Source organism: Zonotrichia leucophrys, chromosome 7 (genome assembly GCF_028769735.1).
Source record: "Zonotrichia leucophrys gambelii isolate GWCS_2022_RI chromosome 7, RI_Zleu_2.0, whole genome shotgun sequence".
Lineage (NCBI taxonomy): Eukaryota > Metazoa > Chordata > Aves > Passeriformes > Passerellidae > Zonotrichia > Zonotrichia leucophrys.
In genome coordinates, this window is record NC_088177.1 from 5868310 (window position 1) to 5889336 (window position 21027).

A 21027-nucleotide genomic window follows, 5' to 3' on the forward strand; every position below is an offset into this window, starting at 1 on the left:
GTTGTTTTTATTTGTGACATGAGTTAAAGGTTAAGAAAATATGGATAATTTTTCCTATTAAAAAGTAGTGGTGATCTGGAGGAATTCCAGAGGTTCCTCCAGAGGAAGGAGAATATTTCTTTTCATGCTTTCATAACTCATAGTCCTCCCTTGATGTTCCTGGCCTACTTGTTCTTAGTGTGTGGTCTTCTGCCTCTTTTCTCCCCTGAGGGAACACAGTGTTCTGTTCTGTGCAGGTCATGGCCTGGTGCATCCTGAGCACCACAATTCCTCCCTGCCCTTCTCCCTGTCCTTTTCATCTCTGGATATCTCTTGGCATGGTGCTCTGGTCATTGTGCGAACTCCAACCACCCAGTTTCTTCCAGAACTCCCTCATCCTCTGTCAATACCAGGCATGACCTTCAAGGTCATTGTTGTCTCTCTGTTTCATTGAATCTCTCCCCCATTTGTTTCAGGAGGAAATGGAGAAATAATTTTTCATTTTGTTTTCCTAGAGATTTGTGAAACAAATAGGAAAGAAAGCAGAAAGGCAACTGATAAATATTGACTCTGTTTACCTTCTCTCTCTTGATCTTCTTGTCTATTAACAGAGAAATGGGAAGCAACAGGAGAAGGGAATTACTGCTAGTCACAGATTCAAAAGGAATATGAAGTCCATGAGCACCCTCTGTTCCATATTTGCTCCATGCAGAGCAAATAGTCCACTGGCATGCTGACTGAATAATTAGCTTTACACAGTACCTAGCAAATGGTGGTCATGGACCAGAACCCCCTGTGCTTGCTGCACTGTTAGCAGAAGGAAAAAAAAAAATTAGAAGACAGTCCCCACTACCAGAGCTTAAATCCAAACTATAAGACAGGAGACACCAGATGGAGATGGACAGATGGTGAAGTGCAAAGCAACTCCTAAACAGTTGATAAGCATGAAGGCAAACAGTATCAGCACACCAGCTGCCTAACATTTGTCCATTAGAGATGTCAAGCCAAGGGATGGGATAAGAATTGCTCTGAAGGATAATGGGATAGCTCTGTGGATGCTTGGTTAAAAAAAACCACATCCCAAGTGGGGATGGCAGCAGGGAATAGTTAGCCTGGAATCCCTGCTAACATCCAGTGGGGGCAGGAGTTGTTTCCAGTGAGGGGTAGGCTGAGAAGGGCATGAGAGTGAGAACAAGCACTTTACCAAGAAGTGAGACCTGTGAAGAGGAAAAAAAGAGAAGTGTACCAGAGTCACAGTGAAAAGCTTGAAGAATTTTTGTGTAGATGAAAATGAGGCAAAAGTTGCTCTTGCAATAAAAAAATAAATTGCTGAAAGCTGTAAGTCTGCATGATTTTTAGCATCTTTTTAGAAAGAAAAGGCAGTTTCACAGTTCTTGTGTAGAAAGGATCACGGCTTTGACACATCTCAGGCTCCCTTCTCAATGTTTGAGTGACAGGCAAAATACATCACAAGAGGCAGGAAAAGGAGTAGCAGGGTCACATGTAATGGTGTAAGGGGGCTAGCAGCAATATTTTAGTCATCCTTATTGTGACATAACAGTTAAATATTTGCATGAAGATGCCAGGGAGAAAGGCCAAGATGCTGTTTTGGGTGGTTGGAGACAAGCACAAGCTGGAGAGATGGATAGCTGTGCTACATGGATGGCAGTCCATGCAAAGGCATCATTTGAGTCTTGCTCACAGTTCTAAGTACCCAAAGAGAAAGAAAAAGGGACCTTGGGTCCCTTTGGGTGTCAGGCAACCTCTGAAAATTTTGGAGTCCCAAGAAGCTGACCCTTTAAAGAGTACCCTGAGTGAGCAGAAGGCACTGAGGGATGTTGGTACTGGGCAAGATTTCATGAAATGTGTTAACTTTCATTGTAATTGCTAAAAAGTCAGGGAATTCCCTTGATGCTTGAATGACTGCACTGGGAGAACCTGGCTTTCACAGATGATGTGGGTTGGTTTTTGTTGTTTTTTTAAATCCTCCATGGCATTTTCCCATTTTTATGAGTGACTGCATAGCAGTTAGTCCGTTTAACTGCAGCTGCTCGCCCCTCTCTGAGGTGTTTTGAGAGTGGAATAGATTAGGGATTTAAACACAGGTGATAGCAGCATTGCCTGGAATGAGCAGAAATGTAATATTTATAACATAAGCATGTTGGGCTTTGGGTGGATAAGTGGTTCATAAAATTCAGTGCAGCATGATGCGAAGTAATGTAGCCAATTACTAAAAGAATAAGCACGAAGATTGCAGTCTACAATAGGGACACAACAAGGAATTCATTGTAAGAAAAGAACCCAGAATGGACTGCAGATAATAGAGTAAACCATTAGCACTCCTTCCTGGTAACAATAACAGAAATGAAGAGGAGCAAGCAAGATTTTGAAATATTCTCTGACAGTGTGGTGTGTAAAGCTGCAGGAATTATTCTGGCCTTGCTGCTGGTCTCAGTGCTCACCTCCAGCCACTTGGTTACAGGGAGATACTGAGAAGGTGCTGCAGGGGCACTCTGGGATGATTTAGTACCTAAGGCATGATTTATAAAGAAAGTTTTGACTTATTTCTCCTCTGTACCTAAGGGAAGGAAAAATTCCTATGCAAATATGCAAGATCCTGAACTATTGAGAGTGGATGCTAAATACAGGGGCCATACACAAACTTTAAATTAGAGATCTTTGATTAATGTTAGAGAGGAAAATAAAAGCGGATTTTCAAACAGAAGACAGAGCTTTATGGAAATGGTGAGAAAGAAAATAACTTTATCTCAGGTCACATAAAAAGTATTTGAGGAAAAGACTATAAATGTGTAGAAAGGATTATTAAAATTCTTCCTCTTATTTTTTAAAAGAATAAATCCTGAGCCAGGTATTAGTTCTTCTTGTATTTGTTACATACTGATGAAGAAACCCCCATGAAATAGAGACAGACAAAGAGATCTCTGTCAGCTGAGCACTTAAGACAGCAATTTTACAGGAGCAGTTTTGCTCTCAGCAACCAAAAAAACCAAAAAAAACAAGTTGGCCTGTCTCTCAAAGGAGACAAGAATATAAAAATCTACAACAAAATATCAGGTTCCAAATTTGTTACAGCTATATGTGTTCCAGTATAAGGACCTGGATTTCTTTGTATGGATTCCTCTTCTGAAAATTTATCAGGTAGGAGCTCTTCTTTTGAGTTATAATAGGGAAAAGTGTCCAGAATATAGAACCTGAAAACCTGAATAAATTTAAATATACATGACACTTCTGATCTGTCATTTCTTTAGTTTATTCCCTCAGATAGTACTTGCTGGTAGGCTTGTACAAATATCTTCAGCTGACCAGATTAATTAGATTTTATTTCTTTCCAGACCTGCACTTTGCTCAGATTACCTTCTTTATTGGTTTACATTGGACCTGAACATCCTGTGGTGACACAAAAGGGCAGCAGATTGGATGGATGGACACCTTTCCCAAAGTGAGGAATGGTGCAGTTCCATCCATAGCACTGCCATACCCTGGCCCAGCTCTGACCTTTTTTTATAATTAAGTAAATTCAGTGAGGGACAGAGAAAGGTGTTGTGAAAAGGTGCAGGAGAGTGTTGGAGGTGGTGTGCACCTCCTGTAAATGTACTTAATCACACTTCCCTATATTCCCTCAGCAGTGGGATGGCTGGCTCTCCTTCCTTCTGGCCAAAGGTACTGCCAGATAAACACAGCAACAAACCAGTGAGTGGCAGATCCTGCCATGGGTGAGGAGAGAAAAGCCAGTGGTGTGAGTCAATGTTAGGGGTAATTATAAAATTTTGAGTAAAATGAGCAACAGAGATTTTTAAAGGACATTTTTTGGCAGGAGAACATATTCTAGATTTTAATTTAATGAGCTGGTATCAAAGGTCTATACACAGATGGTTTGCATGCATTGAAGTGACTGTAAGAAAATCAGAAGTATTACTCTGAAGTGAATCCACCAGAGAGGAGATGACACTGACTCTGTGAAGTCCTCCTATGTGTTATATCCCATTCACTTCAGTGGGAGCCTCATGAAGAGAGGTCTGTAGGAATTATCCTGACTGAATGCCTTCAATGCTCTCAAGGTTTCCATCTCAAGTTGGTAATTTTTTTTTTTAGTCACTGTCTGCCTTATTTAGTCTGTGGGTTTAGATGCAGCAGAAGAAATAGATTTTAGTGCTTGTATTAAAATTATGGTGAAATTGTGTTTGCTCATCAACCCCTAGACACTGCAGCATGGGACTGTGCCAGTGTTTTCCAGAGATAGTTGTGGTGACAGCAAACTTGTTTGGGAATACTTGGAATGTCTGTGCACAAGTCTTCACAGCAGTCTCATAGCTTGGAACCTGTTGCCATTTATTTTATTGCTAATGTGGCAGATAGTTTTTCTGAGAACAAGATTGGTTGCTAAAGATCAAAAATTACATTAAGATGTATTATGAAGAAAAGCAAACTGGGAATCTCTGTTTATGGAAGAAAAAATGTTGGGTAGTTGTCAGCAGCCCTATGTCTGGATTTTCATCTGGTTGTCTGGATTTCGACTGTAATGTCTGCAGAACAATATCAGATCAAATTTGAGGGGATTCTCCAATCACATCCACAAAGGTTGGGCTTTAAATGAAATTACAGCTCTCTAAATATTTTTGTAGCTTGGAAGTACCACCATAAATTTTTAATTTAATTCTTTAAAACCCATAAGCCCTTTTTACTACTGTTGGTAGCTGCAGATGCCTACTTGCCAGTGCAACACAACATTTCAGCACTTGGCTTCTCCCCAGCCCCTGAATAACCGCCTTACAATCTTCTCCTCTTTGTTGGTGCTGCCAACAGTGACACTGATCTTTTGTTTGCTTGGAGTGGCTGCACTTGCCAGCCAGGAGCTCCCAGGAGCAGCCAAGTGAAGTGAAGCTCCCTTACTGGCTCCTTGGCAGGAGCATTGCCTGGATCTGGCTCCAAAGAGCAAGGCACACACCCTGGTGTGTGATCCCAAGGGATTGCTGGTGAATCAGGAGCTGCCTCTGGTGCCTGAGGCTCAGGGCTTGGCTGCTGGGTTCACTTTTCCCTTGGGATCGGGATCTTGACATGGGTGCTCTGTTCTCAGCACTGGTACAAAGTCTGTGTGACACTGGGCAGGTGGAGTGCACTTCTCAATGTGCTCTTAGTCACAATTACTTACATCACATGCTTTTTCTTAAGTATATTTAGAGATGTATATAGAAAAAAACACTTTGCCATTTTGAGGAGAATCGCTACAAAACTGCTGTAACATGCTGTGTACTCATAAATGTGGCATTTTTATATTCTCCAGGTCTTTTAACAGCTTTATGAAGGACATAGACAGTTTAATGAAATGTGAAATATACACTAAAACTACTTTTTTTCCCATGCAGTAAGATAATAAGATGTTACATTACTCACAGGTCCAATTTTAAATTTAAATATAACTTCACTTAATTTTACTTTGCAATCAGGTAAATTAATGAGAGAGAATCACAACAATATGCTGTAATTACATTTGAAAATTATTCCTTCTGTCCTTCAAGAGAGTTCTTTCTGTTGAAGATATTGAAATTTGGTGTCTAAATATAAAATGCAGTAACATCTGGTTCTAATTGCTGGTTTAAATAATATAGACATTTAGACAGATATTTCATGCTTTTCAAAGGAGGCTTTTAGTAGGATGTTCTGAGTCAAAGGTTAGAAAAAATTTCATGCTACTAAAAATAGCTGATATTCCATTTGAGTTCTAGATCTAAAGGATCTTTTACATAAAAATTTTTTTTGGCTAAAATATGGTTGATGTACCTTATTTTATTTGGCAAAAAACAACCAGGTTTTATACCTTTTACATCTGCTCTTCATTGGTGCATGTGAACATGGTGCAGAAAAATGTTGAAGCAGTTTATTTCTAGACCCAAAAAATGTTACATCATCCTCAAGATCTCTGATTTTCAGCACAGAATCTTGTCCTTCCCAAATTATATATTTGAAATATTTTATTTGCTTGTACCTTGCCATTTATTTTCCCAAGAAAAGAAGTCGGACATATCATCATCAATGCTAAAGTGCTTTTGGTGTCAAGCCACATAATCACACTGACTGCAAAGGTGCTTTAATTGGGCTTTAATACAGAAATTAATTTAAGCACATGCAGAACTCTAAAAATGTTGAGAATTTGAAATTTGAAAACTCTCAAGATTGAATTAATCTCATATACAGAACTACTTTTCCTACTTTTAATATAGGAGGGCTTGGCTGAAACAGTGGCTTCATGTTTTGCTGTGAAGGGACTGAATTTTGTGGCCATTCTGACCTTTCCAAGGCTCATGTTAGTTTACTTCCAATCTGTTCAGCCACCTGGATAAAAGACCTACAGACTCAACCTCATAGAACCCACATGATTCATTGTCCCAGGCAGAAACATTTATTAGCATTCTTGAAAGAATCTCCTCCCTCCCCATCCCACTGACCCCAGGCCACCTTCATGCAAGCCTGCACCTCATTTATTGTCAGAAATTCTGAGGAACAAATCTAAGCAAAACAAGTTATGACCTGATCTCTCCCTGCTGCATAACTTTTCCACTTAGGCACAGGGACAAATTGGAAAACTGGAGGAATTATGGAATGCAGTAGTCGTGCCTCATGCACTAAAAAGTCATAAACTGATCAAGGGCTGAAAATATTAGAGCCTTGCTAAGAAAATAAATGCACTGATCCAGATGGTGCAAGCACTTCAGCTCACTGTCCTTACACACTGTGAGACTTTTCACTCTTTACCACAGAAAACTCTCCCAAGCCTCTCTGGCACAGCTCAGATCAAGAAAAATTTTTCTTTTCATAGCCAAAATGTAGCATCTGACATCTACACATTGGGCATTCAAGGGAGAAGCTTATAGTGTCCAGCATAAAAATGCTAATGTGAAATATTAGGATTTTCCAGTCTGGGCCACCCATGATCCAATTCTCTGTAGGGTTTGCCTGGAATACCATTTGGGAAATCTTCTCTTTTTCCTGTTGCCTGGAAGAGGAGATTGCAGGTGGCTCTAGAGCTGTAAATGAAGTTTTTGTGGTGTTGGTGCAGATTACTAAGAAACCTCTGTCAGAATGTATTATTGTGCTGAACTTTAAAACAGCAGTGGAAACACAAGGGAATCAGAACAATTTGCATGTCTTGTGCACCTCTGTTACCACTAGGTGGTTTCTATCAAAATTTTCCAAAGGCTGTTACTTGCCAGGCCAAACACTTTGAGAGGACTGAAGTTCTTGCGGGGATTCTTCACATCTTCAGGCTTCAGAGTAAAACCTGGATTATTAGAGGAAATAGAAAAAAAATTCCCCCAAATCTACCCTTCTTTTGCTTCCACTCATTGTTTAATGGGACACTAGCAGGTGTATGATAGTTTTACATCTTCCCTTAGAATGTAAAAAATTCTAGCCACAGCAGGACCAAGAGATGCAAGAATAAATTCCCTGTTCCAGTAGAACCAGGCCATTTCTCTGCTGTGATCATCTAAATTCAGAGAAATGAGATGGCTCCTTTTTAGGAGATTTGAAATCATTATGCTTTCTGCCTTTTGTGGAGAAGCTGGTAAATTATATATTTACCTTCTTCTGTTACTGCTAGTAAAATAAAACTCTACTCTGAAAAAAGAGAACAAATCATAAATTGCAGATAGCAATAACTAAATAAAATGGATTTTAAAATGCTCAGCCACCTCTTCCTATGTTTGTTTTTAAAAGACTTTATTTGAAATCTAATTGCTTAGATTGTAGTACTCCTGTGATTATTATTAGTTACCTAACAATCATTCACATCCTGCTTTATTTTTAATGCTTGTTGTGTTACACTCTGCCAATACTATATTGTTTCAGTTGTGGGGTTTTTTTCTACTTCTGCACAGGGAATATAGATTATTTTATTGCTTCACTGGGTACTAGAAAGGTCTGTCTTTTATGATTGCTGAAAATCTGTGTACAGAGCAGAAAATGGCACTGCATGTTTCAAACCAGTGATTTCAGTCGCTGAGGCTGTGGTAATGAATGTTGGTGTTTGAGTGCTCTGATAAAGATAACATCACTGCTGCAGGTTGCACAAATCATCATGTATTCCCACACCGTGGCATGAAGGAAGCAGCCAATGTTTTTCTGGTTTTTTATTTCCATTTCATTTGCTTGAGAAAAATACAGAGAATCCTGTACTTAAGGGCCATATTGGTTTAGATCCCTAAAACCTTGGCAGCAGCAAAATAAAGTGCTTAAACCCCATTAGAGCCACTGAAATCTAAGGTCATGCCAAACTTCACTGCACGAATGTCTTGGGTTGGTGACTTTGTGAATAAATTGGAGATGCTTAAATTTACACTCAATTGTCCATTTCCTTCTCACTGCCTTGCACTTTCTGTGCTAATATTTTAGTTCCTCATGTGACCCAGTCTAATTTTCTTGATATCTAAGTCTCTGTGAAGGCCTAAACATCATTCAGGAGGTATTTCAGGGCAGTTTTAAGTTCATTCTTTCATAAGTCATTTAAGCTCCAGTGTAATTTTTATGAAATGCTTCCATCCCATTGAACAGAGTGCAACTTGAAGCACACAGTCAAGTTAAGCAGTGTTGGTTAATGCTTTCCTGAGCTGGGGATTTAGGTGGTGGATAAAGATCTCCTGGGAGCAGCTTCTGTCACCAGCCATTTCTGGAGCCCTGTGCACACTCCTTCCTCTGCTCTGCTTACCACCACTCATCCATCAGAGGAGCAGTTGGGGGCATTTCTCTATCTAGTTTAAATCCAAGGCACCTGACTTTGTTAAGCAGTTTAAATGTTGGCTAATTCGCTTGCTTTGATAGAAAGAAAGACAGAAAAGCTTTTCCAAGTGTTTAAATGGAACTATTTGCAATGGGGAATTGGCTTATCTTGCCCAAATTAGAAGATAATGATTAGTTTTCTTCCATGTTGTTAAATTATATTTCTGCTAGAGAAAAAGTTGTTATTGCTTGAACACCTCATGCCTGTCCTGGCAAGAAGCTCAGAAGGTGATGACCTTGGACAGGGAGGTGATGGTGCAGGCTGGGATCAGCACAGGCTCTGCAGCTGTGCCTGGAAGGAGATGTAAGGTCACAATTTCAGAGTTTTCTGCCTTGCAAATAAATGCTTTGAATACTGGCTGATCAATGTCAGTGCTTGGGGACTGAAAGGAAATCTGTGTTTTGTATTTCCAAGAGACTCGAGAGCTGGATGCCAGATTTGTCTGGTTGGTTTCTGGAGAACTGTGCCTGAAATGAAGCCTTAGTAAGCTTCCCTATGTTCAAATACATGTTTGGGTCTGAGGTTTTCAATGTTATTGAGATTTGAGCACCATGTGAGTTTCTTGCTGTGAGGAGCTTTATTAGCTGCTTTGAGCAGGTCAGGATTCAAATACTGCTTTTCATGTTATTTCATATATTTGACCTTCCCCAACTCGTGTTCCAAAGAAATGCCTTTCCAAATACATCTTTCAAGTGTAGTAATGTTTATATCAAATTAATCTGAAGCTTCTGTTGCCCTGGAGGCTGAGTGAAATGTGGGTCAAGTCTGACATCAAGTGGTCAGACACACTGCATTCCCAGTGGGACTATTAACACAGTGCTGCTCCTGGGGTCTTGTAACAACCACTGGCTCCACTTTTTTTTCTCCATGTTTTTTCTTCTCTTAACAGGATTTCTCAGTGCTCTTCCTTCTCTGGTTCCCACCAAGGTCATGGAGTGTCACTGCTGACAGACACAAGAGGAATCATATTAGCCTTGCATTAGATATTGCAGCTGCTGAATCTGTCAGCAGAATGATGGGATCGTGTAAATAAAGCCTTGTTGACTTGGCGCTGCACATAAGACCTTTATTCACTCTGCCTTGTTTACCCAATATATTCTAACAGGATCTAGGCCTTTTTAGAAGCAGTCCCAGCTCTTGAGGCACCAACTCCTCCACGTGGGCAGATTTTTTAGTGTTATCAATAACTGCAAGAGCACTTATCGCTCACACATTTCTTCTTGTTTAAACACATTGCAAGCATCAATTCCATTCATTGCTCATGACTCTGAAGAAGCTTAATAAAATTGTTCATGCCATGATATAGGAGAGGAAGTGGGGATAGGGACCAGAGAGAATTTAAATCTTTGAGTTGAGACCTTTCCTGGGTGCAGGTCTTGGGTTCAGTCCTCTGGCACACTGAGATGTGACCTTCATGTTTTAATGGTATTTGTGCCCACACTGACCCAGGAATACAAAGTTCAAACTCAGCTCCTTGTACTCCCTTCCTCCAGGGTGAGAAGGTATCCCTCAGCAGCCAGAGGGACATTTTGTATCTCCATTTTCAAAGATCAGGAGACACAGTTTTGTCGTTTGCAACAGCAAAAGACAGGTCATAAGCTATGCAATATAAACTTTTTATCTGCACAATTGATTCATTTGTAACTGGAGCATTGGTATATTTCTATACCCTCTGCATAAAACAAACATCACAAAGGTCAGCGTTTTTGTATACCTTGTAACTGAGTCAGCAATGCAAATACAAACTTTCCATTTCTCCATAAATGCCACAGCTTGATAAGATAAAACACCATGTTTGTGCCTCTGGGCTTCTCAACTACCAGTTTGCACCTGGACACCTTTGTTTAAATTAATCTCAGAGGTAAAGCCTTCACTTCAGTGTCTTTTTTTTTCTGCTACAAATTTTGGTTTTTAGTCTTGATCAGTAGTTTCACAGGGATCTTAAGCTGCCATAGACCAGTACTGATGCTAGAAAATACAGCCCTTCCCTGGTTCAGCATGGTTGTTTTTGCAGCTCCACAGTGTATTGGAATGGGGAATTGTTATAGAAAAACAAAACTAAACAAACTCAAAAACCCCACAAACAAAACCCCCTGCTAAGATTTCTGCACAACAGATTCAGAGATCCATTGTAATTTAATTCAGTGTTTAATGGTGGGTTTATCCTATGTGAGCAGAGCTCCCTGTTTGAACTGTTTCTTATGATAAGAACTTTTTGTGTGAGGTAAATGATCACCTTTCGTGTTCCCAGTGTTATCTGGGCAGCCCAGGTCACTTAGGAGAAGGGCAATGTGCTATCTCAGGTTTGAAAGGCCTAAAGTGCCCTTACCTGGGCAGAAATTTAGTTCAGAAATGAAATGAGGTAAATGATTGAGCTCTGTGCTTAAAAAGCAGTCCTGAAACATTTTTTCCCTCAATAACCTCTATTTTTATGTATTTGGATATGTTTCAGTAGCTATCAATCTAATTTTGAGTTCATTATCTTTAGTCTTCTATAGTTTCACTGACTAGATAAAATTATGTTGAATATGCTAAATTTTAAATGCCTGCTTGTACATTCATGGATTCATCCTAGTAAAAATTAATGTCTACAATAATTATTATAATTTAGAATAGTTTCCACTTACACAGTGTGTGATTTATACTAAATCACACCATCACTGAAGTCCCAAACCACACTGACCAGTCCCAGCATTAGTCTTGGGATCCATACAACAATCAGAAGATGGAAACCTTTGCTCCAAAGAGCTGGCATTTTAGAGAAAATGGGAAGGATACAAGATTCAAGCAAATGACCACAGAAGACAGACTTCAGAATATCTCCCCAAACACATTTTCACATCAGTTTCGAAGTCTGAAGCCACCAGGGACATGAATATCACAGCTGCAAATTTAGTTCTGGGCAAAAAATAAGTTCAGAGTAAATCTCCTTTCTTTTACATTTCTATTATGGCATCTAATTCTAATAAAATATTTCTACTGAGTCATGGAATAGGAGTTTTAACAGAGCTGTTCTATTGAGTAAAGCTCAGTGTCTGCAGCAAAATGCACTGAATGGTCCTGTAGAGCATCTGAAAAGGACATTTTTGCCAAGCACCTATTGAAGCTAAACTGATGGGTGCACAGAGGGTCACCACAGAAAATCAGCTCAGTGCCAAATGGCAGAACTATGGCAAGCTGCATCTTACAGGCTTTGCAAGGAGTTTTGGCCAGAGTTCACAATTGTGGAGTTTATTGCAGTTCAGATAAAATGTACGGCAATTTTAAACAAATTTGGGCATTTTTATACTGAACAGACTATTCAGCATAAGTGTGTGCATCTTTTAGCAAAACAAGTCATTGTCTTGTTTAAAAACAAAAACAAAAAGCTACATATGTTACAGAGCTATACTTGCCATTCTTTATTTTAAAGTCCTACACAAATGGCTTGTTCTGCTCTGATTAGCTTATTAGTTAATGTTGGATATGAAAGGCAGTTTTGGGGCATTGTCTGTCAACTTAGTGGAAATTAGGACAGTGAGTGCCTTCAATAGTCTTTGTTCATTAAACCATATCTCTGCAGATGTTCAGTGTTTTTTATTACTTTTGCTGTTCTGAAGCATTCTCATTCTTTTTCAGCTAATGAGAAATGTTTGACTTTGTATATTGTTCATGGAAATAAGGTTCAAAAGAGTGAGGTTTGTTATTCAAAGAGTGACACCTTTCCTCTGAATTTATTGCACCCATAGGTGTTAATGCACATTTACAAGCCCTCTGAGAGTAAGATGAGCAAGTTAAACAATCTGCAGAAATTTCTGCTCTCGAGAGAGCCCTGAGAGCACTTTCATGCAAACCAAGAAATTATTAGCCCCATGGGGAATTCAGCTGTAGCCAGCTGTGCTTTTTGTGTGAAGAAGGATTCAAACATGGGCTCCTGCTGCCAGATTTTAGCTTGAATCATTATAGATGTTGACCAAGGTGAGCATGTCCTGTGTCAGCAGACAACTAATGAAAGGGCAGGTTATGTTTGTTGGCTTAAACCTCTGATATTCTGGAGTCAGAGCTAACAGAATGGCAACTGGATGCTGTCTGTAAATGAAAAGAGTTCTCTTGGTGGGGAAATTAGCAGCTAGATCTGCCTGACATGGTGCTCTCATCACCAGCAGAAATGCTGTATTTATTTAGAAGTTAAAGCAAAGGCAGTTGTATGTATTTCAGATGTGGTTTGGAGTAATGGCCCTGGCTGGGGATGACAAATGAGAGCTCTATCTGATTAGCCAAGGAAATGCACTTTATCTGCTTCTTTTTCACGAGCTTCCTGTTGAATTGATCAACAAGGTCCTAGTGCTGCTCCTTAAAACTAATTTTTTTTCTTCAAATCGTGCACATCATTAGTCAGCAGGATGGATGGAAAGGCAGTGAGGTAGTTGTTTGTGCTTCTAAATAGATATTCATTATGCATGTAACTATTTTGTTAGGATTCTAGATCTCCTTCTAACTCCAGGCTGTGTTTTTTACTTAAGCAACTTTCAATTTGGTTAGAAATTTGCATATGCACTGTTCTTTCTGGATAATATAATCTGCAAATGTGTATGAAATTTAGAAGTCCATTTTCATCAGCCTAATACATTGTGAACCAGTCTTATCTTGAAAGTACAGATAATAACCTACAAGAAAAGGAATAAAAATATAATACCTTTGAAATATGTAACTGTTTATGAAAGGAAGGCTCATGTTTTTATCTTGTTGCATTCCATCCTGTATTGTCTGTACTTACATATAACAATGTATTGCAGTGAAAATTAAGATAACACTGCAGTGTGTAAAATATTAGTTGGTAGTAATACAACTGGCTGCTGGCACAATATGCTCTTTGTGGAAACATAAAATAGACATAGGTTGATAGCACAAGGAAAGGGGCAGTTGCAGTAGCTCAGTATATTAAAAATGATAGCATTTCAGATATGGCAATTACACTAGCCATCAATCTTCAATAGTTTGTGAAGAATGCTGCTAAAATGCAGCGAAGCTTTATAAGATTTGTGATCACAGAGTGTAAAATATAACAGATGCTACAATATTTAGATGCCTGCTGGCATTTACTTTTACCCTACACAGCTCATTTCAGTTATATGAAAATTTTATGTGCTCTGTAACCTCACTGAAATAGGAACATATTTATAAAGCAACCACAATGGAACAGAACATTTTCAATATATACAAACTTGATCTGTTTAATAAGATAGAAAAGGGCAAAAATTGTCACTTAAATTAAATTACTAATAGCTTATTATTAAATTACTGTTAATGCAGCAGTTTTGATACATGTGATGCCTTTGGACCTGGACTCTCTGCCAGGGATGTGTCACTCAGAACTGGCTGGAGACTCCAGCAGCCATTGCTCAGCGTGGGCTGGAGTCTTGTGGGGGTGATCACTGCAAGTCAGAGCTAATGAAATGAGACAGGGAAAGAAAGTTCTTGCAGCTTTCAGCCGGGAAGCAGAGTGGACAGCTTCCTCTGCAAAACGTGAGTCTTACGTAAGAGCTGCCAAGATTGCTGCAATCTCTTGCGAGACTGAGTATTACTGGAGGACTGTGAAATCAGGGCCTGGGTATACTTGCTAATTAATATTGCCTCTTGGAAGGATGCCCAGCAGCACCTCCTGGTATCAAGCTGTGGAAGTTGCCATGCTTCTGTTCCTGTGGATGACTCTGTTTCATTTCATCCCATCTCTATGTTATTTACCTTTTCCTCGCTTCCCCTGAGGCAGCTGTGTTAGGGACATCTAATAGCTGAGTGTTTCTGATGTAAGTATGTTAATCAGTGAACTTGCTGTTCTAAAATATAAATGCATAAAGTCCAGGAGTGCTCCCAAGGCTTGACCTTGTAGATGTCTGACACAGTATTTGAGCAGGAGGAAGAATTCACTCAACCCAGACTTCCAAAGGAACACCAAGACTCGCAAAAGCATTTGAACTGGCAGTTTGTCCATATGGCATTTGGCTTGGTTCCTTTGCAGTTTAGGGTTTCATGAACTGGTTTCCCATGTGGTAACCTGGCAAGCCTACAAGTGTTGGGCCTGTAGGACACCAAGAGGCTTTGGCTGTTTGTCAGGGAGGGATTATAACACAGCCTGGGTTAAAAAAGGCACAGTAACTCTTGTGTAGCAGTAAATTGCTCCTTTTTATCAAGAGAATTTTGATATTGTCGAGAGGAGTGTGGCTCTTTCTGAGGTTAGTGTCTGAAATGTTTCTTAATCCAAAAATTTGACCCTTCACCGGCACTGCTTATGACATTTAGACCATTTCTATTTTATCTTTTGCCGCAGCTTACTCTTTATGGTTCCTGTTTACAAATCAGATCCCTTGTCACGCTTGGAACTAAAATCTTTCTTCCTCTAGTAGCCCATAAAATGTAGTACAGCAGGGAGCTCATCACTCCAGGTGAATCATCTGGAAACAAGACACACTTGGGCCATGGGGGATATCTCTCCTGTGAACTTGAGTTCCCTGAGCTTTAAAGAGCCACAACAGAGATTCTTCCCCCCTGCACAAGTGTGAGGTACTTCACTGCAGCTTGACAACACACACGGTAACCAAGCTACACAATTGCTGTTTGTTCAGGCTCTGTGTTGTGTGAATCAAAGCAGGATCTTGGAGTGGTGTCTCAAAAGGGGTAAAAAGCAATTTTGTGGTCAAACTTCCTATCTATCTCCTCTGCTCTACCCATACAAACAGCACAAACATTTAGCCATACCTATATCTACTAAATCTAAGGTCTGGCTTTTACTTCTGCAAAGCAAACAGTTATTTTCTAGCCTCAAAAACCATGTTAAGAAGTTAGAAGGTGCTATAATTCCACTATGGGCCTCTGCAAACTCAAACAAACCATCTCCAGATCAAAGTCAGGGTTGATCAATTTCCCTTTGAGGACATTTAAGTTGATTCTCTGCAAGTCAGACAATATTGGACAGTATATTCATTATTGCAATTATGAAATGTAATCTGTTTATTCGAAAGTGCAGGTATTTAATAGTTGTTTGTGGCTCAAATATATCAGACTTAGCACTGAAATTTGTGAAGTCTTTGATGTAAATGAACAGAGTGTAGATAAGCAAACCAACTCAGAGAACTTTCATCTGCACTATTTCTTGATGAATTAAAATATTCTCAAGTTATATGAAATACATGCAAATGTGGATGTTTTTAATAGCCAGAGAATCAAAGTCAATATCTGAACTCATTTAATCTCAGCTGGCTTATGAAAAATACAATTATGCACAGAGGCATAACATAGGTCAGAGCTGTCAAATGCCACTCAGCCACCTCTTGCAGTGTGTGTGATGGCTGTGCTACACCTGGTCACAGTGGGGGCAGCTCTGCCTGTGGTTTCTAGGGGCCACTGTGGCTCCAAGCCTGTGGGATGTCATCTCTGCCCTTCCCATGGCTGCAGTCCCTGGTGCTCCATCCAAGCAGTGATTTGCCCAGGTGGCACTGGCAGTGGCAGCAGATGGCATGGCAGGTGCTGGGCACAGAACCTGGAGAAGCATTTTGATTTTCTTCCCGGGTGCCCCAGTTCCTTCACCAGAGCTTTGACCAGTAAAGGTGGAGAAGAGCATGATCCTTGCCCTCTACACCATCCCATCTCCAGGGGAATTCTCACCCACCCATCCTGCCTGCTCACAGTACCACCCCAGCTCATTCAACCCATCAGCTTCCTCACTGCAGCCAGCTGCCAGCTACAGCTAGCTGTAGATATTATTACTGTAGATATTATCCCACTTTTCTGAGTGGGAAAGGTTGAGATCATTTAAAGAGAGGGCAGGTTTGCTGTTATTCAACAGGCAGAGTTTTTTTCCCTTGAATCTGTGCAATACTCCTCGCAATCACATTTTCAGTAAGAAACTATTCATGGCTGCTGTATGGACAACTGCCTATAACATAAGAGCCTCATTATTACTCATTTTTAGGATCCCTGAGTCTGTTGAGTGAGATTTCCATCTCTCCAGCCCTCAGGTTTCTTCCATGTCCCCAGCCTCAGGATCTCACTCATTTGATTCATTTCCTCACCTCTGCAAACTCTGCCTTTGTGGCTGTGCCCAGGCCAGGCAGAGCTGTCAGGGAGCTGGTGCAGTATGTGGAGCTCTCCCTCTGGATCTGCCAGGCTGGTCCCCTGAGCACCTTGCATTGACATGCCTGGGTTTCACACCAGGCCTTTATTCAGATAATATGCTGGAGTAAATTTGTTTCTCAGAGGTCACGTCCCAGGAGGCACAGCCTGCCCTGCTTCACATTCCCTGACAAATCCATTCTGAATCCTTTTATTATTAATAATAGACAGCAAATTCTGATCTCAGGGTTCCTGAGGTAGAGTCAGTGATATCTGTGTAATTTAAATCAAACCTGCTCTTGCAGGTCTAAGTGAGTTCTAAAGATTGTATCAATGCAATTTCCCTGTGCAGCTGGGCAAGCCAGAGTGTAATTAGAGATAAGAGCTAAGAGCCTTACAAGTGCAAGAGGTGTAACTAACCTTTGCTAATGAAGGATATCATGCAAATAGTATTTGATATTTGTGTGTATCTGATGCTACAATTGAACAAGGAGTGGTTGCCTGGTGTTTAATGATGGCTTCTGCGATCGTACAGGCATTTCTTACTGAAAATGTGATTGCGAGGAGTATTGCACAGATTCAAGGGAAAAAAACTCTGCCTGTTGAATAACAGCAAACCTGCCCTCTCTTTAAATGATCTCAACCTTTCCCACTCAGAAAAGTGGGATAATATCTACAGTAATAACTACTTGCTCCACAAACACAGTGGTGGAACAGAGAATCTTGTTCTTTGTATACATTTCCTATGAGGCTGTGCATGCCCCCAAAATGCAAGTCAGTGGAAATTAGCAATTGTTTCCTGAAGACAATTTTATCTCTAAGTCCCTGACAATAACATTGACCCCCTGTGTTTGCCATTGATCCAAACCAGCAACTCCAATGATTTGAAAACTTCATAACCTGCATACAGTTCCTGCAGTTCTTTTTAAAGCTTTTCAAAAAGGGCACAAGGACCAATGCAAGTCTGCCTTAGAAGCGTTTGCTGCTAGCAGGAAAGCTAACTGTTGGCAAAGTTGGGCTGTGTTAGTGCCAAGGATTTTGATAAGATTGTTAATGGCATGCCTGTGATTCCAAAGGTCTTTGTAAAATCGTTGTTACTCTCATCACACTGTGGATGTGGATGTGAGATGCAAAATCTGATGTGTACTTGAAGGTGTAAGATACCCTGAGTGTATTGCACACGTAGTTTGAACCATCAGCAGGCTCTGAAGCATTCCCCAAGTTCATATCCTCCAGAGATTATTGGTAGGATGGTGTTGTGCTAGGCCAAGGGGGATGTCTAAATAGCTAACAAGATGCTAGACACCTTTTCTGAGTGTTTTATGCAAGTAATTCAGGTTGGAAAGGACCTTGGGAAATCTCCAAACTCCTGCTCAAAGTGGGAGCAGCTCTGGGGTCAGATCAGTCTGCTCAGAGCTTGATACAACTGCTGATCAAGACCCCCAGAGCCAATATTGTGTTTGGGGATTATTTTTGCTTCTCTTTATTAAATTTTATAATGTTCCCTTTGTTATATTCATCTGGCTTGTCTTATTCCTGAATGGTGGTGCTGTTGTGTATGCTCTGAATTTTTCTTGTTGATTTTATAAGCATCTTTTAATGTATCCATCATTATTTATTTATCTATTTCCTTTGTACTTTGCTAATTCTCCAGATGAAATCAACTCACTGCTGTCAGAATTTTTCATTTCATCCCATAGTAATGGGTTGTAGCCTGAAATGTGGGCACCAGATGAAGTTTGGAGAAGTGTTGGGTCTGTATGAGCAGGAGACTCAGTCAGACCCTCAAAACCGGATACAAATGTGTTCTTTGCACATTTCTTAGCTTTCCTGTCTGCTGTCAAAAAGAAAGCTTCAATTTAAGCCCACCAAAATAAAGTGAATTAATGACAAAGCAGCTAATGAGAAATGCCAGACTTTCTAATAAATGTTAGCAGAGAGGTTTAGTTTGATTTATTTTCTGATTTTTATCAGAAAATTTATATAATCAAAGAAGACTGCTTAAATTCACTGTGTTTTTTGCGTATCACCAGTGGAATTTTTAGCAGAGATCCACCTGCTGAATCATTAACTCTGTGTGTGGAGAAATAACCCTCACACAGCCCCCACCACAGCAGTGCTTTAGGCAGGGCAGTTTGTCACCACCAAGAAATGGAAAATCAGAAGATCCCACTCTGACCTTTTGTCTTTCCCATCCATGGGTGCACATATAACAGCAGGCTGATAAATCCAATCAGATTTAATTGCACTGATTGGTGTTATTAACCATTTCCAGCAGCCCTAAAATATTTGCACATTTTATCTTCTACATGTGCCAGCAGCCACATTACTTATCAACGATGCTACAGCCTCAACATGCCAAGCAGTCCAACACAGCCAGCAGTAAATTATTAAAAAAGCTTCCCTCAGCCCCTCTTTTGGACTGGGGGTAGATCTGTGCACTGCCTCTTGGCCTTTTGAGGCCAAAAAAGCACAACCTAACCTAGAGAAAAGGAGGCCAAGTAAACTCTGAATTTGTTGTGAATGATTCAATCTTGCATTATGAATCTGTGGGGTTTTTTTCCTCAGCTCTAATAGACCTAAGTAATTCTGGAAGCTGTACTCTCACATGCTACAGAAGTACTATTTCAGTAGCAGACTTGTTTGCCACTGAGAAAATTGTTAAGAAATCATATAACAACCACTGCTGATCCCTAAAGGGGATTGCTTCTCCCACTAGCTATTATCTAAATTGGATGTTTTCTGGAAAGACGAGCTGAATAAATAAAATAACGCCAGCAAGACTGGAGTACTAAGGATGCAAAGATTCAGACTCCTCCATTTTAATGTTAGTGTAACTCCACTGAACTCAGTAGAGTTATTCTGGCTTTAAACCTAAACCCTGGGGCCCAAAATGCTGCAGGGAAAGAAGCTGTCTGCTCCCATTTGAACAAGGGGAGGGCCACAGCATGGCTTCATTTCCATAAACTGCCTGCCAGATGGAGAGAAACCCTGGGGAAAGGCAGGCACTCCCTGCCCCATCCCTTCTGAAATGTAGGACAGGGGAGAAAGTTCCATTTGAGAAAAGCATCCACCTGATTTCTTCCTTGGGCACCTTGGCACTCACTGTATGGATTTTGGGATGGTTTGCTTAGTGGAAATTAACTAAGAGGGGAAGGACATCTCAGCCCAGAGGACATAACCCCAGTGACTCACAGAGTCTGTGCACTGCTGGGCCAGCACTGAGGGCCCTTCTGCTTTAGCACTCCTTGATGGGAAGAGCAGAAGCAGAGCAAGGTCCAGCCCTCTGGCTGCTCCATGCATTGAAACCACGTGAGATCCCAGCATGGTCAGGGCATGGAGTGGCAGAGCTGGCCTGGAATGGGACAGGTTCTCTGGGGGTGTCCCAGGAGCCAGCAGGACAGGCAGGGAGGAGAAAGGTCCATGCTCAGTTTTGGGCTCCTCTCTCCAAGGAAGATGTTGAGGGGCTGCAGTGAGTCCAGAGAAGGGCAATGGATCTGGGAGAGGATCTGGAGCACAACGCTCATGAGGAGCAGCTGAGGGAACTGGCAGGGCTCAGCTTGGACAAAAGGAGGCTCAGGAGGGACCTTCTCACTCTACAACTCCCTGACAGGAGGGATGTAATGAGGTGGATGCCAGTATCTTCTCCCAGGGACCCAATGCCAGGATGAGAGGAAATGGCACCAGCTGAGGTTTAGATCAGTTATTATTCCATGGAATGGGTTGTAAAGCACTGGAACAGGCTGCTCAGGGTGGGGTCACCATCCCTGGAAGTGTTAAAAATGTGTAGTTTTGGCTCTTGAGGACATAGTTTAATGGTGAGCATGGTGGTGGAGCTGGGTTTGGCGGCTGGGCTGGATGAGCTTAAAGGTCTTTTCCAGCATTAACACTTCCAAGACTGTGCTCTGAAGTTTTCAGAGCTGCAGTTCTGGTGCTGCACCCTCACAGCCTGAAGGCTCTGGGTTTGGGATCAGGGCAGCACAAGGCTCTTGCAGCTGCCTGACCACGTTTCCCCTGCTCCTGTTCCCGCATCAACCTCAGCAGAGGTCAGCAGAGAATTTGATATCTGATACAAATGTGGCTGCTTACTGAATTCCAATACAAAAGTGTTAGGGGGTTTATTTCTATTTGGTTTTCTTCCCATCAACTCATCTGTCTAGGATCTC